The 19,425-nt window shown below is 36.5% G+C and overlaps 1 long non-coding RNA gene across 2 annotated transcripts in view; it reads right to left on the bottom strand.

Annotated features, from left to right (window-relative positions):
- The window catches only part of LOC105942828 (uncharacterized), a 135,985-nt gene extending 117,958 nt beyond the window's left edge, over nt 1–18,027 (bottom strand). For both annotated transcript variants that reach the window (XR_008631426.1, XR_008631427.1), the window contains exon 1: nt 17,928–18,027. This is a non-coding gene — a long non-coding RNA (uncharacterized LOC105942828). The remainder of the gene's footprint in view (nt 1–17,927) is intronic.
- Nucleotides 18,028–19,425: the final 1,398 nt, after the last annotated feature.

The following is a 19,425-nucleotide window of genomic DNA, read 5'->3' as shown; positions in this document are numbered from 1 at the left end:
TTAGTAATGTGAGTATCTTATCTCCATTTCCAAGTCTGAAGGAATTAAAGTAAACAGTAAGAAGAATGTCTGCTTTTAATATTTTGTATGTTGCTTATTTTTCCTAGTATCTTTTAATATTTTTATTAATTGTTGATAATTTAACAATGATTCTGATTCATATTGGTGTAAATATTCTTGAATTTAGAAATCTGGGCTTTTCCTTAGTTTTCTAGACTTCTCTTATTTTGTGGTGGGGAGGGTTTATTCCCTCCAGGGTCCCACTGGAGTTCTGAGCTGCGGGTGTTCTGTCAGTTCTTTCCCTCCTCTGCTTGATCTATACTTCCCCATTCACTACCTCCAGGTGAGGAACTCTTTGTCAGGAACTCTGAATTTATCAGGAACTCTCTTTATCACTACTTCTATAATCAGAAACTTTGAATTTACTCTTTCTGTTCCATCAGTATCACAGGTTATGGTGATTTTACACTTATACTTCAAAAGTACAAGTGCTAAGACTGAACCAGCGTCCATTAATGACCACCTGTATAAGTTGTATGAGAAAAATTTTTTCTTTTGGTTTTTAATTTTTTAAGTAATTTTTTTCCCCATATGGATGTGTCCAAAAATCCTGTATATCTTTTTTGAAAAAATACGTCTTAAGATTTTGGGCCTCTTTAAATTGTGTTATCTTTTTATAATTTAATGTATTTGCATGATAAAAATAAAACTTTAGCTCTGACCACAGAACTTAGAGACAGAGAGTTGGGAGAGGCTGGACATAGAGGATCCAGTGGACTTTGGTTGGAGGGATGTCAGTGATGTTGGTGGTATGTGTGGTTTGATAACACTGTACTCACAAAACATATAGACTCTTTATACTCATATTTTTAGGTAGGTATTATGGTTTATGATCATTTTGATGTTTTAGTCTTAGGAATACAGTGTCACTGTAACACACCTCCACCAGAGTGCCAACACCCCTCCACCACTGTCTCTCAGCCCTTTCTCACCCTCAAAGCACTTCCTTAGAAGACTCAGTTCTACAGATGACTCCCAGGATCTGTTACATTGGCAAGATTTTATTTTCTTACTACATTTCTATATGCTAAACATAAAGTTAAATTATTTTGTATGTGTCCTTCTCTATCTGACTCATTTCCTTCAGCATGTACCCTACAGTTTTATTCAAGTAGCAGTAAACTTCGAGAGTTCATCTCTTATAACTATGTAGTGTTCCTTTGTATATATACCAAATTTCTTTATTCACTCATTTGTTGTTAAGTATTTGAATAGCTTCTAAATCTGGCTAATGTGAATAACACTGCATGAAAACAGTAGTGTAAATATCTTCTTAAATTCATATTTTCTAGTGGTAGATGCAAATGAGTAGAATCACTGGGTCATATGGGAAATTCTTGTCTATCTTGCTTTTTGTTTTTGTTTTTATTGAGGAACTTCCAGACTGTATTTTATACAGACTGAACTAGACAACAATTCCACTAACAACAGATGAGGGGTTCCTTTTACACCATAACATGCTATCAGTGGTTATTTCCAAGCACATATTATATACCTGTATGTATTTGTGACACACTACCAGTACTCAGGGCTCTGTAGTCAGGGATCACTCCTGGTGGGCTTGGGGGACCAGAACCTGGGTTGGCTAAGTACAAGGCAAATGCCCTACCAACTACATAATTGCTTAGGCCCCTTTTCAATCATTCTGAAGTGGGTAATTCTTATTGCCATTTTTAATTTGCAGTTTGCTAATAGTGATACTGAATAATTTTTATGTCTCTTGGATGCTATAGGTATTTACAAACCAATATTACCTCAATAAAAACGAATTTACCATAATAAAAATAATAATAGAAGGCCAGAAAGATAGCACAGTGTTAAAATGCTTACCTCTATGCAGCCAACAGTGGTTTATTCCTGGGCAGTATTATGAGTACAGAGTTGGGAGCAGAATCCATGCTGCACTAAAACTATCACTCCCCCCCAGTTTGATTCACTATTGAGTAGAGTACTTCTTACATCTTTCCTATAACAGTAAGTCACCCCTTCTACTGGCCACTTCTTTGCATATTTTGCTTCCTCACTAGATTCAAAGAGATATATGAAGATTATATTCTTGCAACCTATGTCTGCTTGAGAGAGATAAATAGGACATCAGTAACTACTACTTGAATAAATGAATGTAAAAATTGTGATCTCTGCTAACTCAGTCTAATCAATTATCTAGCAAATGAAGAAAGTCATTCAATTCCTTTAGACTGCCAGTACCCATCATCCATAGTCTTTATTGAGTCCTCTATCTGATTGAGATAAGTAGCAGTAGAGTTAAAAATTAACTTCAGTAATTTTATTGTGGTATGGATAAATGTCACAATAAATGTCACACGCATCTTTTGCAGTAGTTGGAGGGATGTATGTGAACTGCTATAATGAGGTTATTACAGCAATTGCAGTTTTTAAAACAATATGTAGTTGTGGATTCCTCCTGAAAACAAGAGAATACAGTGACATGCCTGTGCTGTTTTTCTCCTTCGTTCTAGTTTAATGTGAACTAGAATAAATGAAGGTGAATCTGCAGTTGTATGTCGTGCAAATGTATTGGGAATACTTTCTAAGCTTGTTCTCACTTTCTTCTTTTTTCTTTCCATTTTTTTCTTTACTCTTTCTCTCTTTTGTTTTTATTTTATTTTATTGGTTTGGGGGTCACATCTGACTATGATCAGGGCTCACTCCTGACTTTGCACTCAGGGATCACTCCAGGAGGCTTGAGTGGCCAGATCTGGTGCTGAGAATCCGTCTCAGGCCAACAGTGTGCAAGACAAGTGTCTAAGCCACTGTACTATCTCTTCAGCACCATCTTCCTCTTGTTTTAGTAAGAGGAAAAACTTTAGAGCACTCCTTTCTCTCGTGAGTGATGAAACAAACTGAGGAATCCCATTTTCAACAATGAGAGACTTTATCTCAACTTTACCTCACAAAAAGCAGCAAGGAGAGATCAGGATGACCAAATAGGGAGAACCTCTGTATTCCTCCTCCTATGTTCACAGGAAATCTATACCAAAATATGGTTTAATAATTTTTTTAAAAAGTCCTGAAATATGGACTCACAGAGCTTTCACACCAAAAGGAAAAAAGATAGCTTAGCAGATAGAGATTTACCTTTACCATGAAAAACCTTATCACAGACCATCAAGCTGTTATGGGGGAGATTTTCTAAAAGATGAAAATTTACTCTAGGAAACAAGGTAGAGGTGTGCTTACCATCTGGCATATCAATATTATGATCCTATATTTTTAGCACTGAAGTGAGAAACAAACAACCGTGTTTTAAACGGAGATCAGAGTTACTAGCTATGCCATTTTGATGACCTTTCGCAGCAAATGGATCTGGGGACAGCTGAATGGAACCCAGGCTCTGTACCAATAGTCCCTGAGGGCAAATTCCCCCCCTCCAAACTCTATCTATTCATTGCAAACAGCCTAGAGTCTTAGAGACAACAATCAAGAGTGCTAATTCTGTAAGACAAAGAGACTCCACCTTACACAGTTCTCATTTTAATGCTTCCATCCCCTCCAAATTGAATAAACATTATTTTCCAGTGCACTCAGAACACTTTCCAAGGTAGGCCATGTGCTGGGTCACAAAACATACTTCAATAGAATCAGGAAGCCAGAAATTGCATCAACTATCTTTTCAGCGCATGATGACTAAAGATAGAAGTTGATCACAACAGACTCAGAGAATCAAATCAAACACCTGGAAATTAAACAGCTCAATGTTGAACAAGTGAGTCAGGGAGGAAATCAAGGAAGAAATCATTTTAACGCTAGCAAATAAACCATATTCCTACAGTCAGCAAATACTCCCTAAGCATAGCTAGCTTACAAAGGTAACCCACTCCTTGCAGTCCTCTATTGATGACTGATAACAGCCAGATTTTGCCTCCTGCAAGTTCTTGAGCATATGCTCTGCTACTAACTAGGACTGAGGTTTCAATCTCTTTTCTTCCATGTGCTCCAGTGCAAGTTCCCCAGCAGGTATGTAGGATTGTGTGAACAATGGACCTTAGAGGCTGGTAGGTAGTCAAACCCTGGCACCATAGCCAGGTACTAGTAACCACAACCCCTGGTCATTGTTCAGGCTCATTTGAACCTAGAATCTTGGTTCTCATTTCAGTCCTCAGGGAGCATCAGACACAAATAGGAGACAAAAACTCATTCACATGAATAGTTCAAGACAAAAGTCTGGTAAAAACTCTCTATATATCAGTCATTGTCACTGTCACTGTCATCCCGTTGCACATCAATTTGCTCTAGCAGGCACCAGTAACGTCTCCATTGTGAGAGAGATCAATCTCTCTCTCCATTGTGAGACTTGTTACTGTTTTTGGCATATAGAATACAAAACGGGTAGCTTGCCAGGCTCTTCGAGAGGGGCAGAGGAATCGAACTCAGATTGACCATGTGTAAGGCAAATGCCCTACCTGCTGTGCTATCGCATGGATGAAAATAACAGGCATTTATTTACTTTTTGACTTTTGGGCCATACCTGACAGTGCCTAGGGGATGAACTAGGGACAGCTGGTGCAAGGTAAGCATTTTAACCCCCATACAAGCTTAGCAAGCCCCCAAAGTGTATTTTAAATTTAAAATATTTGTAATGTATCGTAGGGGTCTGATACACAGGCTGAAGTAAAGTATAAGGTCACTAGAGTACAAAGTGAAAGGAAGACGACATTATAATTTTATTCCTTTTTGGCCTCCCAAGTGGGAGCCAACTTCCAGTGCTATTCCATCCCCCAGGACAGCAGGTCAGTGTTACTGTCCAAGGCTGGGGGCCATACTCTGTTTCTTCTACATTCAGCACGATGGTATATAATTACTGAAAGCAAACTGTGATGATTTCTACTTATTATTGTGAGAGGATGTACCCAAAATACTACATAGTCAATAGAGAAATTTTCTCTCATTTTTTCTCTATTGTTTCACAATGTCTGTTCTCATTACTTTCCCCCTATTACTGTCTATTCTTTCCCTTCCTCCCATCACTCGACCAAGGAAGGACCATGTCTGAGTGTCTCTGAATCTATGAAGGCTTGTTACTATCGGGAAGATTACTTAGCTCATTCTGAATTCTATACATCAGTAAGGTATTTTAATATTTCAAATCGCCAGTTTTAGTGATGCTTAATGAAGTGAGAAGACCAGTGCAAAAAAAATTTCAATAATACCAGAGAAAAACAATATTGTTTTCAGTGCTTGACCTCCAAACACTGCCAAATGTGTCCTGGAGGCCCGGAAGCATGACCTGGAGTCACGAGCAACACCACATCCTCAGTCCCTAGGACTGAACCACTAGTTCAGTTGGCTACATTGATAAGAGTGGACTCCAGGAACCCGGAGCACCACCAGGAGATTCTCTCCCTCTCCACCCCCCCCCCAACACACACACAAAATCATCCTTCAAAGAACTGATCCAACTTAAAGAAAATAGAAACGAAGAACATGTAAAACCTAAAGTCAGTAGAAAGAAGGAAATAATAAAAATTAGAGTGGGAATAAAATAATTAAAGTGGGCTGAACCAGTCGGCATTCCCACCAGCAGTGTAGGAGGGTACAGCACAGATAGAGAAGGGAACACCAAGTACGTGCTGAAAGTAGACTATAGATTGAACACAATGGCCATTCAATACCTCTTTTGCAAACCACAACACCCAAAAGGATAGAGAGAACAAAAGGTAATGCCCTGCTACAGAGGCGGAGTGGGGTGGGAGGGATGGAATGGTGGGGTGGGAGGGATACTGGGATCATAGGTGGTGGAGAATAGACACTGGTGGAGAGATGGTTACTCAAGCATTGTATGACTGAAACACAAGCACAAAAATATGTAAATCTGTAACTGTACCCTCACAGTGATTGACTAATAAAAAAAATAATAAAATTTTTAAAAAATAATAAAATAAAATAAAAAATAATTAAAGTGGGAATAAACTAGAACTAATATACTGTCATTGATTTGTTTGAGCGGGCACTAGTAACATCTCCCATTGAGAGACTTATTGTTACTGTTTTTGGCATATTTAATACGCACTGGTAGCTTGCCAGGCTCTGCCGCACAGGCTCGATACTCTCCATAGCTTGCCGGGCTCTCCAAGAGGGGCGGAGGAATCGAACTCAGGTCGGCCGTGTGAAAGGCAAATGCCCAACCACTGTGCTATCGCTCCAGCCCAAAACTAATATACAAAATGTTAATGAAAACAAATTTGTTTCCTAAAAAAAAAGACAAAATTGACAAAACTTAGCAAGTTTTATCAAAAAAAAATCAAAAAACCCAATAAATAGTACCAGAAATGAAAACAGAATTCTGACAGACACCATAGAAACACAAAAGATCTAAGAGTTACATACAAGTAACTATGCCACTAAGTTGGAGAATATGGGAGAAATAGATAAATTTTTAATATCCTTCTCCCTCCCAATACCAAACCAAGAGAAAAATGGAAAACCGAATAGAACAATTGCAACTAAGGAAATAAAAACAGTAAGAAAAAGTCAATCCAAAAGTAAAAGTCTAACACCTAAGGACAGTAGAGACAAGGGCCAGGAATATTGCATTATGGTTGGAAGCCTGCCTCATGAGCTAGGGGAGAAAGCAACTGGAATAGAGAAGGGATCACAAGTCAATGATGGTTGGAAGGATCCCTTGGGATCCTTGGGATAAGAGATGTGTGCTGAAAGTAGATAAAGGACAAAAACACGATGGCTTCTCAGTATCTGTATTGCAAACCATAATTCCCAAAAGTAAGAGAAAGTAAGAAGGAAATTGTCTGCATAGAGGCAAGAGGAGTGGCGTGGTTGGGGAGAGGGGTACTGGGAATATTGGTGGTGGAAAATGTACACTGGTGGAGGTATGGGTGCTTGATCATAGTATGACTGAAACTCAAAGATGAAAGCTTTGTAACTGTATCTCACGATGATTCAATAAATAAATAAATAAATATTAAATTCAATAAATAATAAAAATAAAAAACCAAAAGCAAAAGTCTGTGACCCAAAGGTTTCACTAGTTAGTTCTACCAAACCATAAAGATAACAGCATATTCTTTTCAATGTCTTCCAAAAATCTGATGTAAGTCCTGTGCCAAGTATTGTTGCCAAACCAAATCAAGCCAAATATATATATATATGTACATATATTTGATATTTTTTTCAGGCTTATATATGTATAGTATACATGAACTGTATGTGTACATATATATTATACATACAATATTTCAGGGTACAAGGTCAATATACAAAGCTTCTGCTTTAATTATATAGACAAGAGGAGATACAGATCAAGAAAACAATATTATCAAAAAATAAGTACTCAAGAAAAGGAGGAAGAAGAAGGACATTAGGAGTAAAATGAAGAGGAGAAAGACAACTGGGAGAATGAGGGTGAAGATTGAAGATAAAGAGGAGGATGAGTATTAGGATGAGTATAAGGACGTGGGCCAGGGAGACTAGCACGAAGGGCAAATGTGTATGCTTTGCCAATGTTTGCCCTGGATTTGATTTCTGGGACAGCATAGTTCTCTGAGCACTACCAGAACTATTTTCCAGTACTATGTCAGGAATAACTCCTGTGCACCATTAGGTGTTACCTAAAAAAAATAAGAAGACATAGCATAAATCATTTTTATAAGAAATTTCATAATTCATGGGAACTATCAGGTATGCTTAATTCATGGTTTCTGAAAAAAAGATTATTGCTTGATAGCTCTGTTAAGAGTATTAGAAACAAGGTGGAAGAAGAAAAATATACAAATATTCCCTATATTTAATGTTTATTGTGAATACAGAGTATACAGTGTATGCAGGCAATTATACTGTCATAAACCTTATGACAGTCCTTTTTAATATTGGACTGGGCTACCAAAATGCCTTCTTTGGTAATATATGCTGGGCAACATCCTAACCATCCTCCTATGATGCCATCTCATTCTCTTCTAAGTCTCCATTGTTTGTAATTTGACACTATTAGTTACTATGTTCTATTTGATTTACACTTATATGCATACCTGTCTTAATACTCCTCCCTCCTTCCCTCCCTCCCTCCCTCCTTCATTTCCTTCCTTCCTTCCTTCCTTCCTTCCTTCCTTCCTTCCTTCCTTCCTTCCTTCCTTCCTTCCTTCCTTCCTTCCTTCCTTCCTTCCTTCCTTCCTTCCTTCCTTCCTTCCTTCTTTCCTCCCTTCTTTCCTTCCTTCTTACCTTCCTTTCTGGGTGTGGGTAAAGGAACACCTGGTGGAGCTCAGAACTTACTATGGTTCTGCTCTCTGAAATCACTCTTGACAGTGCTCAGGGGATCATCTATAGTGTGAGACATTCAACAGGGGCTGGTAACATTCAAGGCAAATTCCTTAACCTCTGTGCTACCTCTCCAGTCCTCCACAATCCCTTCTTTAAGGAAAGAACTTTATTCATAGACAGCACAGTATATGCCGTCAATAGTTGTTTCATTAAATCCAAAAGTGAAATTTAAAGCAAAAAATTTATAAATTTGTTAACAGTATCTTTTAAAGTATTCTTAAAATATGACATTGTTTTCCTCTAAAAGTATAGGCAAATGGCCATATTAAAATGATTGCTATGAAAAAATAGGCAACAGCACATAAAATGACTAAGAGAAAAATAAAAAAATAAAATCTACACTATGTTTGCTACTTGTAAATATTATATATACATATGGACAAAATGTACGATGTAAAACAAAAATGAAAACAATTCACTCTATTGGGTGACAAAATTATTGGCTCCTGTGCATGTGCTTATGTTTATATGGCAAGCAATGTTTTATAATATTGATACTAATATTTCTGTATTGTAAGGAAAAACATATGATGCTGTCCTGTGTCTCATGCCTCTCAGCTTGTCGAACTAATAGACACATATTCAATGAGCTGTTGCCACTCGTTGCAAACTTGAATATTGCAAACTTGATGCCAGTGAGGTTACTTCCCTGCAAGATTGGCAGGTTGGCCTAGAATAATCATGACATTTGTTTTAAGGACCACTATATTTATGTCATCAATTGAAATTAAAATATATTGAAATTATATTTTCTTAGAATATGGAAATTATGACTTCCATAAGACACAAAAGATTTCTCTTTTAAATGTTTATTTTATGTTTTATATTCTTATCCAAGGGCAAATATTTATTTCTAGAGGTCAGAGAAATACTATTAGGGTTAAAGAGGTTGTCTTGCACACAGCAAACCTCTCTTTGATCTCTGGCTCCATGTTAGTCCCCTGAGCATGACCAGAGTGATTTTTGAGCAGAGTCAAGAGTAAAGCCTGGGCATCACCAGGTGTGGCTGAAAAAACCCTCAAACGTTAATTTTTTTTTTCCTTTAACACTTATTAGTTTCCAAGTGACTTGTTTGTTCGCTATTCGTGCCCACATCTCTGAGTAATCCTCAATTACTTTCTTCAATATAATATTTCTGTAACATACCCTTGAATTTTAAACAAATCATTGCAATTAACATTACCTTTCTTTCAAAAACTTATTTTTGAGCATAATAATTTCTACAGTGTATTTGCAAATGACCTATATAAGTACTGCTAACTGAATACAATACCTAAGTCATAGCAAGGTATTTAAATAAGTGTTCCAAAGATCTCTAACGTAGACCTTTTCAAAGATCTCCAATCCATTATATTGATTTAGAACTGTTTCTTTGTGTAAGAAGAAAATTAAATAATTTTTTTTGCTTCTAATTTTGTAACTACACCAACATAACTGTGGTTTGAAGTAAAGAAATTAAGTAGGCAGGAAATTTTAGAATAAATTCAATAATTTTTTAGTAAATGGAAGTATTTTAAATTATTTCCATAATCTTATTTGTCCCATTCAAGCATCACATAGAACAAGAACAAAAGAGGCTGATTGATTAGACATATGCCAGGCTGAAGAATTTTCTCAGAATTTCTTGATTAGGCTGTGATAAGAACACAAATTTATCTAACTATGCTGAACAATGCTTTAGGGCATATTTAGGAAAGATGATTTTTTTTTAACAAAAGCTTTATTGCATCACACACATGGAATCAGATTCTCCCTCTTATGGGTTGTAGCCAGCATGAAGTTCACACTACATTAATTTGCACTTGTCGATAGATATGGCTTTGCAAGTATTTTTAAGGCATGTTTGAAAGTGTGTTCTGTCTCCTCAAGTAGAATATAAACTCCCTAAGGGCAGGGCCTGGGGCTTCTAGTTATCACTCTCCTAGTGTCTATTATTATTGGTCTGAGTAAGCCAAGCCCTCTCTAACTGCAAGTCTGAGTAAAGAGCAGGGAAAGGAATGTGCTAAGCCTCCAGCACTGAGAGAGGGTATGAAAAAACACTAGAGAGCATCTCTGTCATCACCAGGACCAAGTGATTACATGTGCTAACGGCATGCACAAGTGGCCCTTCTCCCAGTCACTTTTTTGGAGATAGAAGTGAGACTGCAGGTGATAGTTGGAAGTCTCTTAAGTCTAGCTCCAATGAGCTTATTCAATACCTCAACAATTTCCTCAACAGACTTTTGAATATAGTACACAGCATTATAGGGGTGGGGGCAAAAAAAAGAAACAGAAAATGGAGCGGAACAGGAATCTAATTTGTAGGTACTAAATTATAAGTGAAAAAATATGACTACTAGAAAACACTAGCCTCTTTAACAAATATAATGAAAGCTTTTAGGAATGTTCAGAATCAAATAGAAGACATTAGTTTGTTAACTAAAACTCTGGATAAAGCATATTGCTGGTACTGTTGAAAACTGGAAATTTCAATGAAAGTTTCATGGCCTGTCACAACTCTTTCACTCTTCTTTCTCTCGGAAGGTTCTTATTTCAGGGTATTAGAATTTCCAGTTGCTGTGCTTAACTTACATTCTTCTTCTTCTTTCTTTCATATTTAAGATTAAAAGTAGGTATTTAGCTTTCTCTTTAAATTATTATATCAATTCCTTGAAGGCAATGAAACCAAGTTTAACTGTTCTCTAAGGAAAAAGGGTACAAGTATGCAACTTTTCTTCATTGTTTTTATTTTTCTGGTCTGAGAAAGGACTCAGTTTTAGACCTTGCAGGACTTCCTTTCCTCTTTACACAAAGTCAATCAAAATAGATACACTTATCCAATCGAACGTCAAACTATTATTCAATCAAACTTCAATAGTTCCAGTAACAACACTGTACATATATAATGTTAGAATTAAGTTGCTAAATCATATTGGTACAAAGATAAACAACTTCCAAATCCTTTTCACCCTAATTTTTCGAGTTAAAATGTTCTTCTCTAACTCTAATTTTCTGTCCTCAAATGACCTAATCAGCCTCTTTAGGCAATTTTGAACTTCAACTCTTCCTGCTTAATAGTAGCCAAATTGTCAAAATTATATTTTATATAAAACTGGTAAGAGGGGCTGGAGCGATAGCGTTTGCCTTGCACGAGGCCGACCAGGGTTCGATTCCCAGCATCCCATATGGTCCCCTGAGCACCGCCAGGAGTAATTCCCGAGTACAGAGCCAGGAATAACCCCTGTGCATCGCCACGTGTGACCCAAAAATAAAAAAAGTAATAATAAAAAAATAAAACTGGTAAGAAAATCATCTTATCTCAAAATAATGCCAAGAATAATAATATCAAATAATGTTTGTATTTCTATTCTCATACAAACTACTATTAAGGCATATTACACGAATAATAGTATAACTTGTCATTTCTGGTAATATTAACCTGGCAATATTATTTGATGATTAAGAGGCTAGGGATGAGTCACTTTTACTATACTACAAAGTATTCCGAAACCATTAAATTATTTTTTTTGCTATTTGGGTCACACCTGGCGATGCACAGGGGTTACTCCTGGCTCTGCACTCAGGAATTACCCCTGGCCGTGCTCAGGGGACCATATGGGATGCTGGAATTCGAACCCGGGTCGGCCGCGTGCAAGGCAAATGCCCTACCCGCTGTGCTATCGCTCCAGCCCCAACCATTAAATTATTGACGAATCTTCAAACTCAAAAATCCACATTCTAGTAATGAAAACATATAGCTGTATTTCTATAATTAGGATTGAAGCTAGCACACATTTTCTACTTTTATATATTAAACATCTTGGTCTTTGATGTCCTTGTGGTCTCTGCTGCATTTTTTTCCTGCTTCTGTAACAGGAAATAGCCATAGCAAGAAACAGTAGGGACATGTTCAAATACAACTTTACTAGTAAAATGCAGAGAGCAGTTAAGACTTGACCCATGCTCTGTAGGGGGTAGCCCTCTTTTATAGACAATATGCTTATGTGAAAGCTGCATTCATGTCTGTATGTCTGGTATATATGTGCACCAGCACACCAAATCCATACTGTCAAATATCTATAGGCAGTGAGTCTTCATAAGCTTGTTATCAGGGCAGCCATAAATGGTTCTGTGTTGAGAAGGGCTTTGCACTTGCTCTATAGCTAATGACTTGAAATTTCTAATGATTTTACACTGGAATAAGTGAAGTCTAATGGGACAATTGAGCCTGGCTTATATATACAGTCTTATCTCTCCTGTCTCACGGCAGTTCAAATATAATTGTGAAATACTTATTTCCTCTTTTGGGCCCCTAGTAGGTGATATCAGACCATGGCAATATGAAAGAGAAGGAATAGTCCATGTTCTATTATCCTTTGGCTCTACCAAGAGTATAAACAAGCCCTGGGAAGTTTGGGTGAGTGAATATGGCCCTCTCAGGAGAGGTTGTGAAGGTGATCATCCCTATCACAAACTTGCAGCACCAAGAGAAGAGTCAGTGAGGGACCTGGGCCCATTCTGAACCAGGTACCCCATCTGTACTGCTGTAGAGGCTATGATCTTTAGGGCTCACCTTCACTTAGATGAATATATACACACAGAGGTGACTGACACTCTCTCCCACACTAGGGACCACTTGTGGGTCTTATGCTGGCCGTAGAGAGAACCCAGAATTTATGGAAACATGTGTATATCTAGTCACAGGACAGCTCTAGACATGACATTCTCCAAAGAGTATTTTTGTACTGAATAGAGCCCATTATTGAACTACAAATTAAGAAGAAAATTGTTGCAAAAAGGAGGGAGACTTGCAAGTAACTGACCACAGTTAAAACACCTGGCACCATCTTTGGTCCCCCAGGCACCACCAGGGATCACTCCTGGGCCTAAATATTTAAAAAATTGAAACAAAAAAAAAATTGTAAGAAAATGAGACTATAGAAGAAAGTAAAATGCTTTTATATTTTAGTTCCCTTAGTATCATTCCCCCACTGCTATATTTTCATTTTGCTACTGGACCCAAAATTAAAACTGGCAAAGAAAATTTGAGTTAATCACCTACTATAGGGTAGATAATCTTTCTAATATGAGAGCTTCGAAGAATTTGTGAATATTCAATTTAATGGCTCTGGAGTTATATACTTTTCAGCTCTGGTGCGGGTCTGGAGCAATAGCACAGCAGGTAGAAAGTTTGCCTTGCAAGCGGCCCACCTGGGTTTGATTCCTCCATCATTCTCAGAGAGCCTGGCAAGCTACCGACCCGTCTGCATGGCAGAGCCTGGTAAGCTACCCGTGGCGTATTCAATGTGCCAAAAATAGTAACAAGTCTCACAATGGAGACGTTAGTAGTGCCTGCTTGAGCAAATCGATGAACAATGGAATGACAGTGCTACAGTGCTACAATTTCTGGTCTAAAGCTTTCATGACTGAATTGCTGCATAGTAGACATTTCTCTCAAATAGTTTACCATAGTGGTAATACATATTTTCCAAAAATGATTATAAAGATATTTTTTGACTATAAAGTACAATCAAAATGTATAATTTGTTATAATACTATAGGCAAAACGTTGAAAATTTTCCAAGATTTCTATCTTGATAAAGAAAATAATGCAATATTTAACATGACCATCTCTGATTTGAATAAACCAACTACAAAACAAATATTGTTGAAATGATCAAAATAAGTTAATATAAGAAATAATATAAAAAGCATAACCTTTCTCTTTTCTAGGTGGATCAACATGGAAAGTATCATGTTAAGTGAAATGAGTCAGAAAGAGAGAGACAGACATAGAAAGATTGCACTCACCTGTGGAATATAAAGTAACAGAATGAGAGTCTAACATCCAAGAGTAGTAGAGATAAGAACCAGAAAACTGGTTCTGCCCCACAGCTTGGAAACTGGCCTCACATGCTGGGGGAAAAGGCAACTGAGATAGAGAAGGGAACACCAAGTAGAGGATGTTGGGAGGACCCATTCGGGTTGAAAGATGCGTGCTGAAAGTAGACTATAGACAGAACTTGATGGCCACTCAATACCTCTATTGCAAACTACAACATCCAACAGGAGAGAGAACAAAAGGGAATGCCCTGCCACAGAGACAGGGTGGGGTGGTGGGGGTTGTGGTGGGAGTGGTGGGAGGGATACTGGGAACATTGGTGGAGGAGAATAGCCACTGGTAAGGGATGTAAACGATCACTGTATGCCTGAAATGCAAACACAAAAGTTCATAAGTTTGTAACTGTACCTCACAGTGATTCACTAATAATTTTTTTTAAAAAAGCATAACCTTTCTCTTGATTTGAATAAACCAACTAAAATAAACATTGCTGAGATAATCACTTTATCACTGTCATCACTGTCATCCTATTGCTCATCAATCTGCTTGAGCGGGCACCAGTAATGTCTCCATTGTGAGACTTGTTACTATTTTTGGCATATCTAATATGCCAGGGGTAGCTTGCCAGGCTCTGCGGTGCGGGTGAGATACTCTTGGTAGCTTGCCAGGCTCTCTGAGAGGGACGGAGGTATAGAAATTTGGTCGGCTTTGTGCAAGGCAAATGCCCTACCTGCTGTAATTTAAATATGTGTTGGGCAACATATGCCATTTAAAAAATGAGTTAATTTTGTTCAGAATTATTATGACAACAATTTTTTTGGATTTGAGTGTTTATTTTTTAAATATGCCACATTCTGTGGTGCTTAGGGTTACTCCTAGCTCTGCACTCAGGGATCACTCCTGGCAGTGCCTGGGAGACAAGATGCAGTGAGAGGGATTGAATCAGAGCCATAAACATGCAATGCAAGTACCTAAACCCCTGTACTATCTCCCCAGTCCTCATGACATAAATTATACATATGTATATATATGAATATGTATTCTTCATAGAGACACACTGAAATATCTAACAGTGAAATAACAATGCCTAAAATATGCTTTAAATAGCAAAGAATAGATGAACGAAGATTAGATGAAATAAAGGATGACAAAGAAGGTTAAATGAAGACAAAAAATTGATCAAACATGTGTAGTCAAATGCTGAAGCTAGTGGAAATGCTGAAAATTTATAATATTCTCTTTATCTTTTTCTATTTGTATTTTTATCATAGTCTTTGTATATGTGTGTGTGTGCATAACTTTTGTCTACAAAAAGTCCGATAAAAATCAGTGCACATATTTTCATTCTCCTCCATACTATTATCTTGGCTGTTTTTTTTGTTCATTTATGTAAGTTTCTTCCAAGGCTGACAGTGCTCTCTGAGTTGAAGAGAGACAAAGTTGATAGGAAAGATAATCCACCCAATGGTTTCAAATATAATGTAAAAAAGGAAAGATTATGGGAGGAAGAGATGGCCATCATAGCTCACTTAATCTTTTCTTCTGATCATACCAGAGTCACTCTGGGGTCATAAGATAATCATTTTGATGTCAACCATTTGCCCTACTTTATTTACATCAAAAAAGGTCTTGTTCTCACCACATTCCAATGTCACAGTTTCTCACCTACTTTTAAAATACATGAAGAGGTCAGACTCAAAAATGAGAAGGAAAAAAGAGACTATATTTTAAGAAATATCTTGTTTACAAACCTAGACAAAGCCTTTTGTTATTCTAACTTACGTGACATATCACATTTTTCTTTCATTTTTATATGTATTCCAAATAAATGCTCAGCGTGCCCAGTTTTTAAAAGTTAAGTGTAAATTTCTCTCTTGAGTGCAGGTGGTGGGTCAAGCAAGGCAGCTGTTAGGTCTTACAGACAAAAGATCGGGTTATGCCTCAAAGACCGAGGAACAATTGCTTTATTGTACTCCAGGACAGCAATGGAATGAGACGCAATTATTTTATTTTCAGAAAAAGTCTTAATCAATACAAAATAGTTACCAAAGCACTGATAAGATTTTTTCTCATTTTTTTCAGAAAAAAATGATAACATGCACATTATATCACAAACATCTTACAACTATTCAGAGGTTTGATCCCTAACTCGATGAAAAAGGGCACATCTCTAAAGCCAATGGTAAAAATTCTCATGAAAATGGTTAATTTTTGCTATGTTTGCAAATGAAAAAATCTTATAATTTTGGCTGGTACACTGGCTATTTAAATAAGCTACAGTACTAATATTCAAATATTATAAATACACATATGTGATAGTATGTTTTAATTATGCTATAAAACTTTTTCTCTCTAGAGCACTATAATAAAATTTTAAAATAACTCCAAGGTCATATATTTTTACATTTTTCCAGTTAGTACAAAATATTATGCTTATAGATGCTATAAGAGTCAAAAAGATATATAATAATAGGAGTGAGCATGCTATATGATACCCTTTAAAAGCAAAAGTCTGGAGACATCAAGTAAGAAAAGTTCTCTGGTTGGTGGTTGGTCTTTAATAGAAAGAGTTTTCAATTCCACTATCAGGCACGCCCCCAGCTGGATGGAACAAAATAGTTGCATTATTTCTACAAGTTAAAGATGAATAAATTTCCAAAAACTTAAGTAGTTAAGTTAAATGTAGTGGTTGATACAAAACAGAATTTGGTTTTGATTCATTTAAATTTTAACTTAATGCTAGGATTTCAGGTATGAGTTAAAAAACTTTTATTCTAAATTTCATTACCACTTTTATTTCAGTGCTGTTCCTAATTGTCTTTAGTTAGCATAAAGTAGATTGAGACATTTACATTGAAAGATAAAATATAATGAAAAATACAATATAGTTTGAATTAGAAATAATATTTCTAAAATATTTAATGAGAGTGGCTACTTTTAAATTCCAGCACTATTTTCAAAATATATACAATGCATTTTATTTCAATTCAATAGATTTATCAATTTCTTTTTATTTATCATTTTGCATTTATTGAACATAAAGTATAAGAACTTCAATGTCGTGAAATATCACATGAAATCTAGAAAATAAAAATTCAGCCTATTATAATTGCCTTTCTAAAAACTTTATTAATGTTGCCAATTAAAATTGGGGTATGTACATACATAATCTTCACAGACATAGCTAGCATAAAACATCTGTTCAGATTGAAATCGAAGTAAGCTGCCTTCTTTTTTGCTAATATTTCTAATTTCACTGTATTTAGGCTTCCTGAGCAAACACATTCACGGTTATCTTAGTTAAACTGGTTTCACTCTGCCAACAATCAACTTGATTGACATATTTACATATCAACTCATCTCATCTTACAAATTTTAAACTTTTTCATTTAAAATTGGATTCAATTTGGCATCTTTCAAGAACTTTATGTACGTATATTTTAGGTTCAAACTGTGCATTAGAACATTTTTTTTTACTTTAGTAAGTAATAGATACACATATCCAAATGTATATTTATGACCTGTCAAATTGAAATTTTATATGCATGCAGTTATATTCTCACCATTTCATCTGAAAGGTGATAATTTTAGGCAACTATAAATGAAATTCTTTTAATAGAAAAACTGGATTATTCTATTAGTCAGAAACAACAAAATAGAAATAAATGATTTAGGAATAAAGTCACATCAACTTCAGAAAAGCATTAGGTGATCTTTAATTGCTGCAGTTACACATGTACTAGTCATCTCTTACCTGACTTAAGGTCCCTTTTAGTTTTTCTTTTTAAATTTTTCTTCTTTACTCTGTGCTCCTTTTCTGCCTCATCCTTCTGCATGTTGGTTTTATTCAATTGATAGAACATTTCCCCCTCACACCTGTTAGATTATAAAAACTACATCAACAGTTCCTAGAATCTGCCCGGTACTGCCTGCAATTAGATCTTTTGGTGCCCTCTAGTGGTCATTTAATAAAATACAACAGCACTTTTCCAAAAATGACATTTTTCTATTAAAGAGACTCGGTCCTATTCCTTTCTCATCCTATCTCAGCCCATCCTGTTCCATAAAATATTCAATATATTTAAATACATACAAGAATTATATAATTTCTTAAAATTTTCAAATTTCTGATAAATACCTAAATAAGAAATATAAGCAAGTGTCCCAGACTTTTCATATAAAATAATAGCGGAAGTTGCATATTATTACCAAAAATCACAATAATCTCAAATTTAACTGGATAAAAATATTAACTAAAATAATCAAGACATGTTATTATTGATGTTTTCTTATACATTTTTAATTAAAATCTTTGTTGAGGTTATGTAATTTACAATACTGCTAATAGTGGTTTCATATGTACATCATTTAACACCACACCAACCGCCAGAGTATCTACTTCTCCTTACAAGTTCCTGGATGCCTCTTCCATTCAACAACCCCTTCCCTTACAAACTCATTTCTGTGGACCAATTCTCTACTTTTGTTGCTTTTGACCATTTCTCGACTCCTTACCATGTATCTTTAAATCCCACATACAAGGGAGACACATACGGATTGGGGAGAAAGGGCTGTAAAGTTTAAGAAGAGAACTCCCAGAACAACCACCAACTGGGAGCTCTTTGGGACTACTGCAGCAATATGGGAAGGTGCCGTCGTCGACAGAATCAACAAGGAATACGATCATCTGATTCAGCACCTCCATGTTTGTGTGAGGAATGTAGACAGAGAGAAAGCCATAAAAAGTCGCCTGTCTTCCAAAACTCTCGAGCTCATTAGCTAAGGTTGTCTGGTGTGAGCCTCAGGCAATCATAAGCTAATGTCCAAGCTTGCAAAGCTGTGCAGAGAAGCGATAAAGGAAGACCTCAAAGAAAGAAGAGCAGCAGTGATGGCCAATGTGGCAGAGGCCAGGAAAAGTATTCACAACACCCACCTGTCCTTCACCAACTATAAGATATAGATGACTGCCCTCCGATTTCCTGATGGATCTATAACATCTTCCAGACGAGCAATGGAAAAGGTTATCCACGACTTCTATTCGGATCTTTTTGATAACCACGTCCACCTGCCCACATACCAAATTCCGCAGGATGGATATGTTGTCCCCAGTGTTCTTCCTTCCGAAATCTGACATGCCATTCCATCAGTAAAGAAGTGTGCAGCACCCAGTACAGACAAGGTCAGACCCAAACACCTTAAGAATCTGCTGCCAGTACTTGTCAATACACTGGCTCAGCTCTTCATACACTACC

The sequence above is a fragment of the Sorex araneus genome, chromosome 9 (assembly GCF_027595985.1).
Source record: "Sorex araneus isolate mSorAra2 chromosome 9, mSorAra2.pri, whole genome shotgun sequence".
In the NCBI taxonomy this organism is placed as follows: Eukaryota; Metazoa; Chordata; class Mammalia; order Eulipotyphla; family Soricidae; genus Sorex; species Sorex araneus.
This window is presented reverse-complemented; position numbering and strand designations above follow the sequence as displayed.